Source organism: Zingiber officinale, chromosome 3A (genome assembly GCF_018446385.1).
Source record: "Zingiber officinale cultivar Zhangliang chromosome 3A, Zo_v1.1, whole genome shotgun sequence".
NCBI classification, from domain to species: Eukaryota; Viridiplantae; Streptophyta; class Magnoliopsida; order Zingiberales; family Zingiberaceae; genus Zingiber; species Zingiber officinale.
This window is the reverse complement of record NC_055990.1, coordinates 67608630-67629199: the sequence shown is the minus strand read 5'-3', so window position 1 is coordinate 67629199 and position 20570 is coordinate 67608630. Positions and strand designations below refer to the sequence as shown.

Genomic DNA, 20570 nt, shown 5'->3' with positions numbered 1-20570 from the left:
GTAGTGGTTAGTATCTGCTCAATATCATATTGCTTCAGTTCGTGAAGAACCAATTTACTCGTATTGCCTTGGTTCGTAGAGAACCGATTTACTCTTATTTGACTTGGGTAGTAGAGGATTGATTTATCCTAGTTGGTTCGGTTTGTAGTGGACCAGTTTACTCTTGTTGTGGTTAGTAGAGGATGATCTACCTTTGTTGATTTGGTCAGTGGAGGACTGATCCATTCTTATGTTCTTAGTTCGGTCAGTAGTTCAATCAGTAGGAGACCAACTCACTCTATTTTATAGAGATTCTGATCCTCGGGTTATATGTGCTGGTTAGATAACCTAAAAGTTACGTTTGAGTTCATGACTTGCACAGACGGAGAATTGACTAAGTTAGCTGCATACCATTGCTGGCTTGCCTAGTCTGTAGAGGATCGATGTATCCTATTCTATGGAGACTCTAACCATAGACTGTATGTACCTGGTATGATGACCTTGAGGGTACATTTGGATAGATGACCCCCACTGACGTGAAAAAGTATAGAGCAGTTTTCATTGACTTCATTGATGATATTATGATCTATTTAAGATATGAGGTGATCACGTACACTATCTTCGCTAGATATGTTGCAACGGGAACATCTATATGCGAAGTTCAGTAGTGCGTATTTTGATTGTATTCTGTGAGATTTCTGGAATACATGGTTACCAGTAGGGGTACACTGTGGATCCCCAGAAGATATAAGCTGTTACCGGTGGGTAGTAGTTGAAGTCCGTACAGGAGACTCGCAGCTACCTTGGGTCTGGCTAGATGTTACTGGAGATTAGGTTAGGGTTTCTCTAGCGTTGTTATGTCGTTGACTTGACTATCTAGAAAGAGTGTGGAATTTTCCTAGATATATGCTTTTGAGACCAGTTTCATGAATTGAAACGAAAAGCGGATAACTGCACCGTTTTAGTTTCACCTTCTTGTGTAGACGGATTGATACTCTACACAAAAGTATTGTACGAGGGGTTAGGTGTAGTTCTGAAGTAGCACGGTCGAGTAGTACTATATTTTTCTCGATAGTTGAAATGATTTGGAATTAGCAGCCATTATTTTCACGTTGGAAATGTGGTGACATCATTTATACGAGATTCTTTATTGCCGTGGGAGGTTAGCTGTGATCCTGAGTCACTTCTTATCCGAGAGGAGTTTTTGTAGGGAAACACCTCGATATGGATTTGTGGTACATCCGGGTGACACCCGATGTATAGGGACTTAGAGCGTTTCTATTGGTGGAATGACATGAAAAAGGCATCGCGGATTTTTAAGCTTGATGTCTAGTATGTCAGCAAGTGGAGGCTGAACATCGGGGGTTAGTAAGATTATTTCAGTAGATTCGGATACTGGAATGGAGTTGAGCTCATGATATGATGGATTTTGTTGCGAGATTACCCGGGACATGGAGAGGATACGATGTGTTGGGAAATCATTGATTGGTGGACGAATTTGCTCCCTAGTTATTGATTTGTAGGATGGACTCTTTGGATCGAGTAGCAGGGTTTTATTTTAGAGAGATTATCGGACCTCATGGTATATCTTTGAGTGTTATATTGGATTGAGATCCATGATTCACCTCACGTATCTCGCAGAGTTGGTAGCATTGTGAGTGTGAAGCTTTGTTGAAGTGGAGGTTTTCACCCTCTGGCAGATGGACAGTTGGAGCACATTATATGGACGATAGGCATTTGTTGATAGTATGAGTTATGGATTTTGGAGGCAGTTGGTTTACCCACAGTTGACTAGATAGAAGTGTGGGCGTAGCGGAAGCAGAGTGAGCTCATAACCCACAGAGTTATCTCTTACGATTGGATATTTGGATGGAGCTGTATATAAGCATGTTGTTGGATTGTTACACTTAGATGTGGATCCCTGAGTTGAGCAGTAAATTTGGGGACCAAATTTTTATTAGTGGGGGAGAATGTAAAATACGGTGCCCAAATAATAATAAAATAATAAGATTATTGGACAAATAATCATATTGGATTTTTCAGGAATTTTTAGAAATTTTCTGGGATTTAATCGGAGTCCGTATGACGTATTTTGAGGGGATCAATTATTGGATTTAGAGAAAATCTATTTGGAACACCCCTTTAGTGGGAGTTGATTGAGGAAGCAACTTATGATTTAATTAATTGAAACCCAAAGTTTCTATTTTTCCCAATTTCCTTTTCTTTCTCTTCACCTCATCGCCGCACGATTCCCTTCTCTTCCTCATTCCCGATCTCCTCCTCCCCTCTCATCTTCACGCTGCCGCGACCAGCCCCTCCTCACTCGATCGCCGCCGGTGAAGTCCTCAGCCGGTAACGTGCTAGCGACCTTGAAGCTGCAGCACCGCCTCCTGATCTTGCCGACGCCGAGCTCTTTTTCGATTCCACCTTTCTTCGCCTAAGCCCTAGCGTGTGCCGATGTCGCGCCTTGCATCTACGCCCGACGCCATCTTCTTACCATGCCCTAGCTTGAATCGATCTCGCGGTGGTGCACAGATCTTCCTCCAGCCGACGCTGTCGATTTGTCTCGACGCTGCCGCCGGCCAAGGAGTAAGAAGGGGTGTTGTTCCAAGGGTCCAGCCACCCTTTGCTTCTTCCCTCGTCTTCAAGGTGCAGCTGGTTAGTTGCTTGGAGTCATCCGATCTTCACCAGAAGAGTGAGTGATGGAGAGGAGTATGCTGGTAATAGATTGAGGTAAGGCAAATGCTTGGAATTGATTAGCAGTGATTGGTTTTCCATTCTATGTATTGGATGTGAAGATTTAATGTTTGGCTTGTTCTTATAGTTTTGGCCAGCACTGTAGGCCAGTGAACCATCGGAGAAAAGATTGTTGACATGGAATTAAGTAAGGTTAAGAACTGATTTTGTATCCTATTGTAGAGTAATTGATAGATTTCTGTGATTTGGTTGTTAGGTTAGAAGGTGATGGAGATGTGGGCAGCAGTAAGCATCACACCCGTGATTTTCAACAGTGGGTTGTTTCGTTCACAAGGAGCACTTTGAATGAGGTGAGTTGTGTTTGGAGATTGGTTTGTAGTCTTGTGATGGATTGGTTGATTTTGGTTGATGGTGTGGGGTGGATATAGTTATGTATCCATTTCTGATTTAGATTTTAATATGTGGTATCTTGATTAACGAATAATTAGTTGTGTTGGTTGGATTGTCAGCTGTGGTAGTTAGAAATGGATTATGTGGAAGAATTATGCATGTTCGATTCATGATGTTTAGTTGTTGATGGAATTAAATTTGACTAGATAAGTTGGATGAGTAGATTATGCTTTCTTGGATTAAATGGAAGTATGTGAATAAAGAGGTTGAATCGGTTTAGATTTGTTGATAGTTGATACATTGATTATAGATCCTTAGTTTTGTCTCGTATCCTGTATTTGTAGGATCCGAGTTGGATGTGATCTTCTGGAGTTGTTGAAGACGGTTGACACGCACTACGTATAAAGGCGGGTATTTCTTGCTTTATCTCTTTAGTATTTTGATCCTAGTGCATGAGCTTTATGTTCAGATAGTTGCTGTATCTATCTTGACTCCACTCTTATTTTTCCTGCGTTTGATACTTCCACTCAATCTTTATACAGTCTCTCGTTGCTATTCATGATATTTAGCAGATACTATAGTACTAGGTATTGGATACCAGATACCAGACATTAGATAGTAGGTATTGGATATATGGACACCTGATACCATGTTTACCTCCTTTGATTGCCTGTTTACTTACACACCTTGCTGAGCATGTTGGCTTCATGTAGCATACCTGTTTCTGTTTATATATATATGATGACTGTTGCATTGTTCGCATCATGTCATTGCATGCATTGCCGACGATCCTGTCTCCCTTATGGTTGAGGCGGTTGTTGGCCAGTCTGTTGGAGTCGCGGGCAGCAGGGACCCCGTCGCAGACGTAGCTATTCAGCTATTATGCACTGTCCATCCGGCCACTCGAGAGTAGTGGCGGCCTTTAGTTTGTCATCGATCCGGCCTCTCGACCATAGGGTCGTGGTGCGGAGAGGTGGGCGGGGTGACCATCCGTATATATATCTGCTGGTTGTTTACTTATGATGTTGTTGCTTATCTACGCCTTGTTGTTGCTAGATTACGCCGTTGTTTATTTACGTTATGCTTACTTAGGTTCGAGATTTATACCGTGATATGTGTTTAGAATCGCTTACTTCTGACCAGATATACCTCACGATACCGTATAGTTATGAGCGATCGGGACTTTGCTACATCTACCTTTCCTTACTAGGCTAGGATATGGTTTCAGGTATGGACACTTATTATGATATCACTGTAGTATTTGCTATTTCCATACGAGACTGTAAACCTTTGCATCTCTAGTTCTTTACTATACTCATGCACTATCTGTTTATTACCCGCTGAGTCTTTATACTCACCACCCCGTATATTGGTAATTTCACCAGGTAGCAGGTAAAGGATTTATGAAGTCGCTTGGAGATCCTGTCCGCCAGTTCCACGTCACATTCGGGGACGACCTTACGATTTTGGTATTTCTTACGCTATTTGTATTTTGGGTTTTGTACTTATTTATGTATTTGAGTTCTCTTGTATTTGGTTCGATATTATTGTGTCAAGCCGAGCCGGCTCGCAGTTAGTTTATTTGTGTTTTGTGATCGTTGTTTGTGATTTCCGCTGCGTTGATTTTTAGTACAGCTGTGTGGGCTGATTATATAACTGCGTGGTTGTGTTTATTTCTGTTCCAGCCGAGTAGGCTGATTATATAGCTGCGTAGTTGTGTAGATATATTCCAGCTGTATGTGACTGATGTATTTTGTATATATGTATGTCTCAGATTGTCACCCGTACAGGGGTGATGCTGCCGAAATTTTTCGGTAAGGATTTCTCTGGGGGCGTGACACCCCATATATATATATATATATATATATATATATATATATATATATATACACGCTTAGCGGGTTGACGGATCCAACCCGGTATGGACCCGTCGGATTTTGAATGATGTCAAGACAGGGCGGTTTGAAAAATTAGACGGAGCGGGTCTTTGTTCAAGTCCATTTTTTTTTCTGATAGGCAGGTTCCAAGATTAACTAAATCCGATCCGAATTCACGCTATTTTCATACCTAGTTAAATCATTCATCAATGAGCTGCTTGCATTTACAGGGCGGGCCTCAATGAGTCCATAGTCGAGGTTTAATACTCAACCAAAAGATCTACCCTTTATCAACATATGCAAACTACTCTTGCTACGACACGAGCTTTGGACCCTTGATTTCGCTCAAGTGTGACAATATAATTAATACCCGAGTCACGAGAGGGAGAGGAGATTACTATACGTTTAATTTCATGGCTGTTCATCGACCTTCCAATTGATCCTGCAGTAGCGGTTGGTTTTCAATTTGGTTCAATCTTTCTGCAAAGTGCCATGGTGACTCTAGCCACGTGAGCTAAGGCAGCGAGCGGCACAGTACTGGTCGACTTAATCGTAGAAGAAAGCAGCAACAATTCGAGGACCTGATACAAACATCTTGGAGATTCATTTGTTCCCAAAAACTTTACAGTATTGATTCAGCCTTTGGTCCATGATTTCCTTCCCGGTTCATATTTTCACGATACCAGCGAGCTTCTCACCAGAGTCCCAAAGATGGAGTGGTCAACTTTGCATTATACATCCACTGCCTTTCTGATTTCATTCTGGATGGAGATCGACAAAGAAGACGTTTTTGAAATTGGTAGGCACCGCAGCTACTGCTGTTGTGGACCATCGATTATTTCTCACTGAATTTGTTTGATATGGTCATTCAGTACGTCTAACCCCTTGAGATTTTGGCTATGCCCTATTTCTCTGAATAATTTAATCTTATATACTTTTGAGTTAATATTCTCTCTTGTCACCAATGTTATTTCCATTGACCAATATTAATTCCTATGCAATAAACAAAAACCATTCCTTGATAATTTAGTCTTATATTGTTTTAACATTTCTAAATGCATGTTACTGATGCTTTTCAATGCTTCCAATAAACTCACTCAGTTGGTTTATGTTATTTTAAGTTTTAATTTGATGTAGCCAAATTTTCAATTCATATTTATTCACTTATTAGATTAACTTATAGTATTTTGGGTTTAGCTCTTTAATATATACATTTATTTAATTATTTATTTTTGTTCGGAAAGCTATGTTCGTTGCTTTCACCCTCAAATCTATAGTATACTGAAAGGGAATTGTAATAGCTTTATTTTCCTTTTTGTTATAAAACAACACTCCAAAGCCCTAGTTTGCAAAGTGAAAGTTGGATTAGCTCTATTCTCCCTAAGATCACATTGAACTTGGATACTTTAGCTTCACCAAGATTGTTGCATAGTGCTTAATGAAGAAGGGTGCAAGAGGGAGGCAACTGAACCAATCCTAAGAGATTGAGCCCTTGATATCCTATTCAATGCAGATCACAATCATATGTAATTATATCATTAGGTTTCAATCATAGTCCCACATTGAAAGATTTGATAAAAGATCATGGAGTTAAAAAGATACATGATATCTCAATTGGCATGAGACTTTTTGGGTAGAGTCCAAGAGCAAAGCCACGAGGGCCTAGGCCTAAAGTGGACAATATCATGTCATTGTGGAGATATGTGAACATCCTTTAAATCTAACAAATGGTATCAGAGCCATGGTACGAACCAGATGCCATATGGGGCGGCCGTGGGCTCGGATTAGGTCAGGGTGACCGGATGCTCGCGGGGAGGCCCGGACTATGAGAGTAATTGTGGTCCTTCGTTTGAGGGGAGGATTGTTGGATTTCAATCATAGTCCCACATTGAAAGATTTAGTGAAAGATCATGGGATTAAAAGGATGCATGATATCTCCATTGATATGAGGCCTTTTGGGTAGAGCACAAGAGTAAAGTCATGAGGGTCTAGGCCCAAAGTGGACAATATCATGTCATTGTGGAGATATGTGGACATCCTTCAGACCCAACAATGTCATCATTCTTTGGTGATATTTACTTCCTCTTTTCTTTCTTTTGTTAGGCCTAAGATTGAAAATGACAACTTGTGCTTTCATTCCAAGTGTAGATTCTTCGTTCCGCTTGCTTATATGTGGATGATCAGCGAATGATTTTCTCTTTTTTTTTTCTTTTTTTTTTTGAAATTTGACAAGGTATGATTCGTTATTTGATCCCATTCTTTCTTTTTCGTAGTCTTAGTTTCACTTTGGAAGATTAAGAATGTTCTCTTTTCTTTGAAGTCTAAAGGGAAGGATGCTTTTGATGATGCTAGTACCTAATGTTTTGATTTTTGAAGTTTTTTTCTTGTTTCCTTTATCTTTTTTAATGACAATAATGGAAATAAGCTCTAATTGATTTTAATCAATTAGGATTTATTATATTTGGCACATAATCAAGATCGACATGAATCAAATAGGAAAAATCATATTTCCAAGTCTATTATATTACTATGTTTATAATTATTATGATTATATGCCTTATTTAATCTTTCCATTATTATTTTGGACAATTTGTATAAATAAGGCTATTGACTTTAGTAATAAGATTAATAAAAAAAGCTTTATATTATTTCTTTCCTTTACTTGTTGATTTTAACATGGTATCAGAGCCTCTTCTTTTCCTCTGAATTTTCGTCTTCCGAATTTTTATTACAGCAGCTATAGGAATTTTTACATCGAGGTTTGATATCATCGTCTACAATGTGACAACCTTGGCAACTTCGGCAATGACAACTTTTCTTCTCCTTTCATCAACAACTCTTTTTTATAGATGGTAGCAACTTCGACTGTTGGTTGCAACTCGGAATACCGTTCTAGTTTCCTTGTACAAAAATTTATACAAGCATAGAACTATCCTAGCTACCCATGCGCTTTACTAAAGTTAAATCTGGATTGCAAACAATGCTTAACATTATTAATCCAAATTTCCCTTTAGAAGTTAAACTTGGATTGAGAATGAAACTTAACATTCTTACTCCAAGTTTAATCGATGTATTCTTCCTAAGTTAAACCATATTACAGAAGTTATCAAATATTTATTTCTAAGATCAGCTTCTAGGTTAAACATGGCAAGGCACTAGGCCTTCTTGGATATAGGATCATCCACCCCTTCCTAGACAAAGCCTCATAGAGAAATTGGACATTTAACTTCTTACAGTAAATTAGGTTTAACTATAGAGACCTCAATAGAAACACATTATCGAAACATGAAATCAAAAAATAAAATCGATAACAAAAATGATAACTTAAAAACCAATAACTTCTTGTGTTTGGTTTTTCAAGATCTATACAAAAGATGAACTAGTTATTGTTAGGACCTTCGGATGCGGCTAGAGAGGGGGGGTGTGAATAGCCGACCCCAAATTCTCGTTTCTTCCTACAATTTGAGTTAGCGCAGCGGAAATAAAAGATAGAAACGAAAATGGAGAAGATCAAACCTCAAACGCGACGATATAACGAGGTTCGGAGATGATACTCCTACTCCTCGGCGTGTCCGTAAGGTGGACGAATCCTATCAATCCGTCGATGGATGAGACCCCGGAGAACCGGCTAATAAAAACTCCTTCTGGGTGGAGAAATCTCGCCACAATCTCTCTTGCAAGAAATACAGCAAGAAGCCAAGAACAATATGAATGTAAAAACACTAATTTGCTTGCCTTCTTGTCGACTGTTGATGAAGCAGCAACTTCACGGAGGCCAACCACAGCAGTAACTATCAGTTGGAGACCCAGCCGAGGGAAGCTCACACGAAGCTTAAGTAATGGAGAGCTCAGCAAAGCTCTGATCGCAAGGAACAAGAAGGAGCAAGAAGAAGAGATCCGCTCTACTATTGAGGCCCTTGATTTATATGAACCTTATATGAACCTGCGAAGAAGAAGAAAGAAGAAATCTAGCCGTTGTGTCTCAACGGCTAGACCTGGACCGATCAGGCTCCACCCTGATCAGTCCAGGATGGATCTGACCGGTCAGGGGACCGATCAGGCCCGATCGGTCCCAGGATCCCAACTCTCACGAGAGTTGGTTGCGATCTGATCGATCGTGGACCGATCGGGCCATTCCTTTCCCAACTGTTTGTTCGATCGGTCACCGATCGATCGGATGACCACTATGTATAGATCGGTCGATCGATCCAATTTCTCGACCTTAAACCTAAAGCCTTCCGATCTAGAGAACGAGCCAGAGCCCTCTCGACCTAGTCAGGAGAGCGAGCCACCGAGCCCTCTTGACTTCCACGTCCGGTCTGAGAACGAGGAGCCCTCTCGACTTAGTCCGAGAACGAGCCATCGAGCCCTCTCCGACTTCCACGTCCGGTCCAGAGAGCTACCGAGCCCTCTCTGACCTAGTCCGGAGAACGAGCTACTACGTCTCGTCCAGAGAACGAGCTACCGAGCCCTCTCTGACCTAATCCGGAGAACGAGCTACCGAGCCCTCTCCGACTCCATCCAGTCCAGAGAACGAGCTACCGAGCCCTCTCTGACCTCCCATGCCAAGCTTCCATACTTGGACTTTTCCCTGTGCCAAGCTCCCTGCTTGGACTTTTCCCGTGCCAAGCTCGCTACTTGGACTTTTCCGTGCCAAGTCTCCATCCTTTGACTTTTCCCGTGCCAAGCTCCCTGCTTGGACTTTTCCCGTGCCAAGTCTCCATACTTGGACTTTTCCCGTGCCAAGCTCCCTGCTTGGACCTTTCCGTGCCAAGTCTCCATACTTGGACTTTTCCCGAATCAGGTCAACACAAGTCGGGTCAACCAGGTCAACCTTGACCAAAGGTTGGACCCACAATCCCCCAAGTTCCTATTCTTGTGAAACATCAAAATATAACTTCTCCATTCTTGTCAAACATCAAAATATACCTCGAGTCAGGTCAACTCGAGTCGGGTCACCCAGGTCAACATTGACCTAAGGTTGCACCAACAATCTCCCCCTTTTTGATGTTTGACAAAAACTATAATCAAGTTAGGTTAACATGATAACCTAACTTAGGTTTTCCAATAGTTCTCCAATGTTCTTCCTTGAACATTCTCTGAACATTCTCTGAACATTCTCCCCAAACTCCAATGTTCTTCCTTGAACATTCTCTGGACATTCTCCCCCTTTTTGACACACATCAAAAGGGGTGAATCAAGGTTAAGAGTTTCTTCCTAATGAAAGTCCCATATCTTTCATTGAAACCCTTAATTTCCCCCTTGATACTTAAATCAACAATCAAGTTAGTGATAATCACATATCACTCATCCTCAGAAATCTTGACGAGTAAAAACTCCCCCTAAAAGTCAACTCCCCCTTGACCAATAGGTAAAACTCTCCCTCAAGGTCAACTCCTCCTTGACCAATAGGTAAAACTCCCCCTAAAGTTCAACTCCTCATTGACCATTGCACCAACAATGTCTTGGAGAGTTTCAACCCTTTAGAAATCTAAAACACCAACTTCCATGGCTAAAATTTCACACAACAGTCGAAAATCAGCATTTTGGCACGCTCTGATCGGTCACCAGACCGATCAGGACTCCCCTGGATCGGTCACCAGACCGATCCACACTGCCCTGGATCGGTCCAGTGATCGATCCAGACTTCCCTAGACCGATCAGAATCCTCTCTGATCGGTCCACAACTCTTTGATAAGGATTTCTGATTTTTCTCCCGAAATTCAGAAACCCCTAAAAAATTATAGAAAATTCCAAAAATTGTAAAATTTTGAGGATGCATTCCTCATAACATATATTATCATGGAAAAATAGTTTTCTATAAAAATAACTCCCAATTTTTAATCTTGATACAAAGTTCGAAATACTTTGAAATAGCTCAAGGTTAATCCATCTTTGTATCAACTTGCTCAATGATGAATGCTATCACTAGAAAAGCTTCATCAAAGTTTTTCAAATCAATTTTGAAATGATCTTAAACCATTCAATTTAGGACCACAATCTTAGGGCTAAATGCACATGACTTGTACATAAGTTTTCCCTATGATCCTCAAATTCGAATTAGACTCATCTAGGTACAAGAACTATGCACCTTGATCCTAACTCATAATCCTAATATCTCACACACATCTAAGGTGTATCAAACACATCCAAGTCAATTTTGATGTAAGATATGGATTTAGGTCATCTTAAGCTAAGTTCTCATGCATTTTCTAAAAAACCATTTGATCTCCATATCAAATTGTGTTTTTATCCTTAAATCAATTTAATTGATCATAAATGCAAGAGATGATGACATGACATAAAATAATATCATAAGTGGAAATATGTGCCAATGTCATGATGTCATGGCATAAAGTATGAAACTTAAATAAGGCATGACATATAACTAACCTAAGCATTATCATGACATTTCAAATGATAATAAATATGATGTCATGACATGGCATATGACAAACAATGTATGACAAATAACATATAAAGGTATAGAAAATACCTAATTCTAGCCTTAGTTGCCATTTTTGATAATTTTGATCACTTTGCCATAAATTCTATATTCCTAAATGTAATAGACCTAAAATCATAAACTAGAGATTTTTAGATCACTATGTGCCAATTAGATTGATCCTAGGAAACTCCTCAAATGTGATTGGCACATCCTAATCACCTTAGGAATAATTTTTAATTTCATTTTCAAGGCTTGATTACACCTTGAAAATTCCTAAAATGCCACCTTTTTCCATGAGTAGGTTAACTACCTATCCAATTAAGGTTGGCACACCCTAAACCATCTAGCGTGAAGGAATCACGCTCCTAGGAACCCAATACCTATTTGAGCTCATTGTGTTCACTAAATATTCACTAGGGATAACTTCCCTAGCAACCCTCCTAATGACCCTCCTAGGCTTTAAAGCCTTGGTCATTTGGGACTCATCAAGATCAACTCTAGGGGTGACTCCCCTTGTGACCTTGGTGATGGTCTTCTTAGCCCTAGGTCTTGTTCCATAATCGAATGGAACATTATGGTAAGCGGGCTTGACCACTTGAGACTTAGGTTTGTGACCCAAACCTCTCATGTCCTTGGGCTTTGATTTTTGACCCTTAGACCCTAGAGTTGACTTCTCCAAATTCTTAAGAGTCTTTTCTAAAGTGTCAAGTCTTGACCTCAAGACTTGATTTTCCTTCTTTAATACCTCAAGCTTTAATTTTCCATTTTTCTTTGAGGTATCCCTAGGCATATGTCTAGTTGTTTTGGGATTCCTATCTAGGTTTTCCTTAACCTTAGATGAGTTACCTCTAGGGTTGGAATTTCTAGCATTGTCCTTATCTAGGCTAACATGTTTGGCACCTAAACACATGTATCGGTTTCTATGGTTATCATGCTTATCATTATTGACAATTGCAATAAAACTACTAGCATGTGTCTTATTAGAATTGCAAGAATGTGCCTTAAAGGATACCTTAGGGTTTGCCTTAGCTCCCCCCATAGATGTGCTTGGTCTCTTGTCCTTGTGAGGTTGCCTCCCCCTTGGACATTGACTCCTATAATGTCCCCTTTGCTTGCATTGGAAGCACACCACGTGCTCCTTGCCCTTGCGTATCGGGACTCCGGCTTCCTTGACTTTTGGTGCCGGTGGAGTCTTCCTAATCCTCTTTGGACATTTACTTTTGTAATGCCCATATTCCCTACACTCAAAGCACATTATATGTAATTATTTAAGATTAAGTTGCTTGAGTTACCTAGGATTGAGGATGGATATAAGCTCTCTCCTTCATCCCTTCCGGAGGTAGAGGCTTCTTCTTCTTGCTCCAATCTTGAAGAAGAGCTCTCCTCCTCTTCTTCCTTAGATGTTGAGTAGCCCTCAACTTCTAATTCCATACCTCCATGATGTGAGCTACTTGGCTCACTTGACTCCTCTTCATGACTTGAATTGGAGCTCTCCTCATGGAACTTAGCCAAGTTGTTCCACAACTCCTTGGCATTGTTGTATCTACCTATCTTACACAAGATATCATTAGGTAATGAAAATTCAAAGATTTTCGTTACCTCGTCGTTGATTATGGATTGGTGGATTTGTTCCTTCGTCCACTTCTTCTTCTCGAGAGGTTCTCCTTCTTTATCCACCAGAGGAATAAAACCTACTTGTACACAATTCCAATTTACTAGGTTAGTCATAAGAAAATACTTCATTCTTACCTTCCAATACGCGAAGTCATCGCGATCGTAGAAGGGTGGAATCGTGACGTCTTCTCCAAGTTGATCCATTCTCTAGCTCGTGCTCCCCCGGGTGTTAATCCGACGAAAAGCGACCTCGCTCTGATACCACTTGTTAGGACCTTCGGATGTGGCTAGAGAGGGGGGGTGTGAATAGCCGACCCCAAATTCTCGTTTCTTCCTACAATTTGAGTTAGCGCAGCGGAAATAAAAGATAGAAACGAAAATGGAGAAGATCAAACCTCAAACGCGACGATATAACGAGGTTCGGAGATGATACTCCTACTCCTCGGCGTGTCCGTAAGGTGGACGAATTGTTGGGTTTTTCGGGCCGCGAAAATCGCTTTTCGCGTCGCGGAAACCCCGAATCACCCAAAGCCGTAGATCCGTGCAAGGAAAACCGAACGAAAATTACGAGTACGAGTTTTTACATATCTAGATCTACTCCTAGATCTATGTGTTAAGAAGTATACCTTGAAGCGTGCCCTTTCGCGTTCCCGCTCGTCCAAGGAATTGCCGGATCTCTAGACCGTCAAGCGTCGGTCCTCTAGAAGTATCCACACGGACACGTAGGTGGAGAAAACCTCACACAAAGGTGTGCTAGCACCTTGGTAAGATTCGGCCAAGCAAGGAGGAGAGGGAGAGGGAGAGCTTGAGGAAGAAGAAAGGAGTGAATGAGGAGTTCAATGAAAATGAATTTCATTAAACCCCTAAAGTGGCCGGCCACCTCTCCAAGAGTAACCCCCATTTCTCATTTAATGCCTCATTAAAGAGAATGGGTATGTAACTCCCATGAGGTGGCACACCATGATGATGTGGAACATCATCATTGGTCCACCTAATTCCAACTCACCAATGAGGTGGCAAAAAGGTCAAGTCAAAATTGACCTTTGGTCTTCCTTCTCAAGTCAAGTCAAACTTGACCCAATCTCTACCATGGTTGATCTAATCCAACCATTTGATTCGAGTCAACTTAATATAATGAATCTAATTCATTAAATTAAATTGATTTAATAAGTCATAATCTAAATTAGACTTATCGAATACATGAATCAACTTGAGTCCAACTCAATTAGCCCAATTAGGATTACTTTTAATCCAATTTGATTCATTAAATGAATCTAATCCTCTTGGTTCATCATATGAACCAAATCTCCATCTAATTGTCCTTAGTGTGTGACCCTATAGGTTCTTGTAACGTTGGCAATACCCTAAACCCATTTAGGAGCATAAGTAATGAGCGGTATCTAGCAACACATCATTACTACCCAAGTTACAAGAATGTCGAGATCCGACATCACCTTGTGACTACTAATTGTGACTCTTCACAATATATGACAAGTGTCCTTCTATCCTAGACATCTAGATTGATCAATGTGAGGCATAGACCGTGTCATCCTCTGACCAATCTAAATCTTGAACTCCAAGTAGACTCACTAAATCAAATGAGCTCAATATCCCATATTGACTCATTTGGGCATGGCCATGCACTTCGTGGTCTCACTTTATCAAGAATACCGATGTCTCTCCCGTCATATAGGAGGGATAGATCCCATCTACATCACTCACATCCCTCTGCATAATTTGTTATATACCCAGTAATCGCCTTTATAGTCCACCCAGTTACGGGTGACGTTTGACGAAACCAAAGTACATAACTCCTTATGTAGGGATCTATGGTGACTTCAGATCTAAGAACTAGTAGTCATACTAATAGCCACATGAGAAAGTATATGACACTCATATAACGATCCATGATACTTTCTCATGGCGGGTCATTCAGTATACATTCTCCAATGCATACCCATGTGTCAACTTGATATCTCCATATCCATGACTTGTGAGATCAAGTCATCGAGTTGACCTACATGCTAGTCTTATTGCATTAACATTGTCCCTGAATGTTAATACTCGACTAGGAATGATTTAGAGTAGTGTTCCCTATATCATCTCACTATCGGTTCAACTAACCGATTGATATAGGTGAGAACCTTCTACTCAAGGACGCTATTATACTTAGTTTATTTGGCACCAATATAAGTAAGTATAATAACCAAACTAAATGCCTTTATTAATATACAAGAATATGATACAATGAGTCCATACAATCATCAAATGATTGGCTCTAGGGCTCTAACTAACACGAATCCTATCAATCCGTCGATGGATGAGACCCCGGAGAACCGGCTAATAAAAACTCCTTCTGGGTGGAGAAACCTCGCCACAATCTCTCTTGCAACAGCAAGATCAGCGTACAAGAAATACAGCAAGAAGTCAAGAACAATATGAATGTAAAAACACTAGTTTGCTTGCCTTCTTGTCGACTGTTGATGAAGCAGCAACTTCACGGAGGCCAACCACAGCAGCAACTATCAGTTGGAGACCCAACCAAGGGAAGCTCACACGAAGCTTCAGTAATGGAGAGCTCAGCAAAGCTCTGATCGCAAGGAACAAGAAGGAGCAAGAAGAAGAGATCCGCTCTACTATTGAGGCCCTTGATTTATATGAACCTTATATGAACCTGCGAAGAAGAAGAAAGAAGAAATCTAGCCGTTGTGTCTCTAGACTCGACCGATCAGCTCCACCGATCGGTCCAGATGGATCTCGATCGGGGACCTATCAGCCCTAGGCCGATCGGTCCCGATCGATCAACCCACAGAGTTGGTTGTGATCCTGATCGGTCCCGGACCGATCAGATGCCCACCCAATCTGTTTGGTTCTTGATCGGTCACCCGATCGATCAGTGACCCTGGAGTATCACTGGATCGGTCTGCAGACCGATCCAGACTACCAAGCTATCACTGGATCGGTCTGCAGACCGATCCAATGCTACCGAGTGAGTTTTGCAGCTTTCCAGCCCGAAACCCTCCGCTTCCGGTCTCGAGAACGAGCTACCGAGCCCTCTCTGACCTAGTCCGGAGAACGAGCTACCGAGCCCTCTCCGACTTCCACGTCCGGTCCAGAGAACGAGCTACCGAGCCCTCTCTGACCTAGTCCGGAGAACGAGCTACCGAGCCCTCTCCAACTCCATCCAGTCCAGAGAACGAGCTACCGAGCCCTCTCTGACCTAATCCGGAGAACGAGCTACCGAGCCCTCTCCGACTCCATCCAGTCTAGAGAACGAGCTACCGAGCCCTCTCTGACCTCCCATGCCAAGCTTCCATACTTGGACTTTTCCCCGTGCCAAGCTCCCTGCTTGGACTTTTCCCGTGCCAAGCTCCCTGCTTGGACTTTTCCGTGCCAAGTCTCCATCCTTGGACTTTTCCCGTGCCAAGCTCCCTGCTTGGACTTTTCCCGTGCCAAGTCTCCATACTTTGACTTTTCCCGTGCCAAGCTCCCTGCTTGGACCTTTCCGTGCCAAGTCTCCATACTTGGACTTTTCTCGAATCAGGTCAACACAAGTCGGGTCAACCAGGTCAACCTTGATCAAAGGTTGCACCCATAATCCCCCAAGTTTCTATTCTTGTCAAACATCAAAATATAACTTCTCCATTTTTGTCAAACATCAAAATATACCTCGAGTCAGGTCCACTCGAGTTGGGTCACCCAGGTCAACCTTGACCTAAGGTTGCACCAACAGTTATGATGTGGAAACTAATAACTAGTTATACCTTTTATAGCTTATAGACCTCTTGATCTTCTATTGTATTCCTCTCATTCTCTTGAACGTCGTGTGGGCGACGATCTTCCAAGATGAAATCTACTCAAGCCTTCTCTTCTTGCTTCCGAGTTTCGGCCACCAACAACCTTCAAGGATGATGAGTTTCGGCCACCAACCAATGTCCAAGGGATGCTAGGAAACAATGACTCCTTTCTCTTCTTCTTCTCCAAGCAATGTTCGGCCACCAAAATCTCTCCAAGAAGGTGATGTCGCCATCCACAAAGAAGAAGAATAGGGGAAGAGAAAGGGCCGACCACAAGGAATAAGAGAGGAGGAATAATAGATGTGTTATTGGGTGAGGCACCCCCTCCTCCTCTTTTATATTCCTTGATCTTGGCAAAAAAAGGAAAGTTTTAAACATAATTAAAACTTCCTTATATTCCTTGCCAATGACTAAAAAGGAAAGTTTTAAAACAAAAAATATTAAAACTTCCTTTTCTTCTTGTCATGGCCGGCCATATCTATTGCTTCAAACAAGGAAAGTGTTAAACATAAAATTAAAACTTCCTTATTTGTTTCCGGTAAGAAATTTTAATTAAAAATTTCTTTCTTTAAATCCCTTGTTGGTTGTAAAAGGAAAATTATATAAATTAAAATCTTTCTTTTAAAACATGTGGATGGTTGCAAAAAAGGAAAGTTTTATCAAAAATTAAAATCTTCCTTTTAACTACAAATAAGGAAAGATATCAAACCTTTCTCTTAATCCTTTGTAGAAAGTTATAAAAGGAAAGATTTAAAATTTTAAAAACTCTCTTTTAAAACCATGGCTTCCACATAAGGAAAGATTTAAAATTTAAAACCTCCTTTTAATCTTAATGTGGTCGGCCACCCTTGCTTGGGCTCCAAGCTAGGGCCGACCACAACTTAGCTCCCTTCTTGGTTTGGTTTGGCCGGCCCTAGCTTGGGCTCCAAGTTAGGCTTTGCTGGCCACCAAGAGGTGGGTAAGAAGTTGGATTTTGGTGGATATAAGACTTTATAAATAAGAGGCTACAATAGGGACCTAAAGGAGGAATTGATTTTGGTCTCCCGATGAGCTTGAGCTTCCCGTGTTCGCCCCGAACACCCAACTCGAGTTCATCAATAATAACTCATACCACTAAAGTGTTATTATTGCACTAACACACCAATCCCATATTATAATATGGGCTCCTTCTTATTATGAGTATATTAGTCTCTCTATGTTTAAGATTTTAAATACCCACTAATTAAATGAGTTACTGGCAACTCACTTAATTAATATCTAGCTCCAAGAGTAGTAGTATCACTCAACCTTACTGTCATGTCGGACTAAGTTCACCTGCAGGGTTTACATGACAATCCTTATGAGCTCCTCAAGGGGACATCATCAACCTAGATTACTAGGACATGGTTTCATTCTATAATCAACAACACACCATATAAATAATATTATTTCCCAACTTATTGGACCTATTGATTTATCAAACTAAATCGCACCCTTTGATAAATTAAAAAAATAAATATTAAGTATACGTGCTTGATCCTGTCTGAGAAGCTTGACAAAATGAAAAGCTGGGAGAAAAACCTACTGCTGATGAAGAATAATACCTGTAGAACAACGATCCAAGAAACCCAAAGCGGATCTAGGAGAATGAAGTCACAAAATGCCTTCCTTGTATCCAGACCCAAAGACGAAAGGAAAGCTTCGATGAGGAGAACCGATATCTGGAGTTTCCAAGGCGTCCTGCGCACAAGAGACCAACCAACACTATCGTTAGTGACCTAAGACCGGGGTGGGAATCCCTGGCTAGGCCCTCCGATACTCAAGTTAGTGATCTCTCTTTGTGTGGAAGAAGGAAGAAGAAGAAGAACAGTAGTTGAAAATTAGGGTTTGTGAGTGCGAGTAGTAATGTGTGCCTACCTGGCCAACGGAGAGGATTCCCCTTTTTATACCACTTCATATAACCTCCGTAGTCATGATGTAGACCCCGGTTTGTTAGAGTTTGTTATGAGATGACGTAAGCCATGTACTTGCTCAAAATAACTTTTAAGGAATCTTCTAGGTACCCCAGATGTACCCTCTTTATCATCTAGTACCTGCAGAAAATTCTAGAAGCATTCTTCTCGCCAAATTAGTCAACCTGTTATACAATCATATGAAACAGATATTTTCATAAGCTATTCATAAATATCCCCAAAATGTTTATTCTCCTCCTGTTCTATGAGTTATACTTTATCACCCATACCCGGTTGTCCTGTCTTCACTATGTCATGGATAACCCGATATTATACTATGTTTTGTATTGGTCAGGATTGATCCGAGGTTTCGTACAGGTGGATTATTATTTTTATTTAACACAGGTCCTCATCTCCCGATAATATATTATGAATCCCGTACGGTCTTGTATTTGCCATTCCCGGACGATCATATACATCCACCCGATATTAATCTAGACTCACATGTGTTAACTCAGACAATCCCGCCCGACGTTGGTCTTTCTTTTCTCAAGCATGTTATCTCGGTTGATCTTGGCCTATACTTCTTAAGGTAATACCCGGTCAGGATTGGCCCACCTCTCTCAAGGTATATCCCGGCCGATATTGGACTATACTTCTCAAGGTATTTCTCGTCCGGAAATTGACCTATCTCTCTTAAGGTATATCTCGACCGATATTGGACTATCCTTCTCAATGTATTTCTCGGCCGGTATTGGCCTATCTTTCTTAAGGTATATCTTGGCTGATATTGGACTATACTTGTTAAGGTATTTCTCGACCGGTATTGGCTTATTTCTCTTAAGGTATATCCCGGTCGATATTGGACTATACTTCTCAAGGTATTTCTCGATCGGTATTAGCTTACTTTCATTAGGATATATATCGGTCGATATTGACCTGCCTCCCCTAAGGTATATCTCGGTCGATATTGATCTTCTTCTTTCATCAAGGTATTATCTGGCCGGGATTGGCCTACCTCTCTTAAGGTATATCCCGGCCGATATTGATCTATCTCCTTAATTCTGTTATCTCCTTTCCCTTTTTCACCAGAGACCTGCTAAACCTAACCCATATCAGTGCTTATTATTATATCATGATTAACAGTACGTACTTCCATAATAACAGAGATATTGTTCTTTTATATAGTCAGTATAAAAAGAAACTACCTCAAATAGTCCTGCTCAATACACTCTGTTGGACCCCGTGGTAATTTTGATGTGATCAACCAAGTTGGTTAGATCCTGCTTTGTGTTTGATCCCTGTGTCTGAGTGTGCAGGAGCTTAGGAGCGCAGGAAGTTGAGCAAAAGATGTAGCTAGCGAGAAGAACGACACGGGAAGGGAGCCGACGGGCTCGGTGCGTCTGAAGGATGAGAGAGCTGCGGAAGAGTATATCGGTTGGTGAGAAGAACATGCACGGCGTTCAAGGGACGTTAAGCTGGGGAGGAATGCTGCTCAAGGAAGGCCAGAAATTGGGTTCGGGTGAGCCTTATTTTGGTTGGCCGAAATCACCCAATCGTATGGAGCTACGAAGGTCAAAGCAAGGCGAAAGGATCTTGGAAATAGAGCTTAAGGCACCTCAAGCCAATACTGGAGGCGCCTCTACCTTGGAGGTGCCTCAATCTGCCTTGGAGGCGCCTCAAGCTTGAAGGCGCCTTCAACTGGTCAAAAGTGACCGTTTGCGCTGCGGATAAAGTTTTATCCACCCACTCGATGGAGGCGCCTTGGACCCCTGTTGGAGGCACCTCAGACTCTCGAGATCAGATTTCCAGAGGCTATTTAAAGGCCCCTAGAACT

General features: G+C 41.3%; 1 long non-coding RNA gene across 1 annotated transcript; it reads left to right on the top strand.

Moving 5' to 3' along the window:
* Positions 1-2188: 2188 nt before the first annotated feature.
* Positions 2189-3479, top strand: LOC122053807. Its single transcript, XR_006132372.1, has 4 exons — positions 2189-2712; positions 2804-2863; positions 2933-3026; positions 3411-3479. It is a non-coding gene; the product is annotated as an uncharacterized LOC122053807 (long non-coding RNA).
* Positions 3480-20570: the final 17091 nt, after the last annotated feature.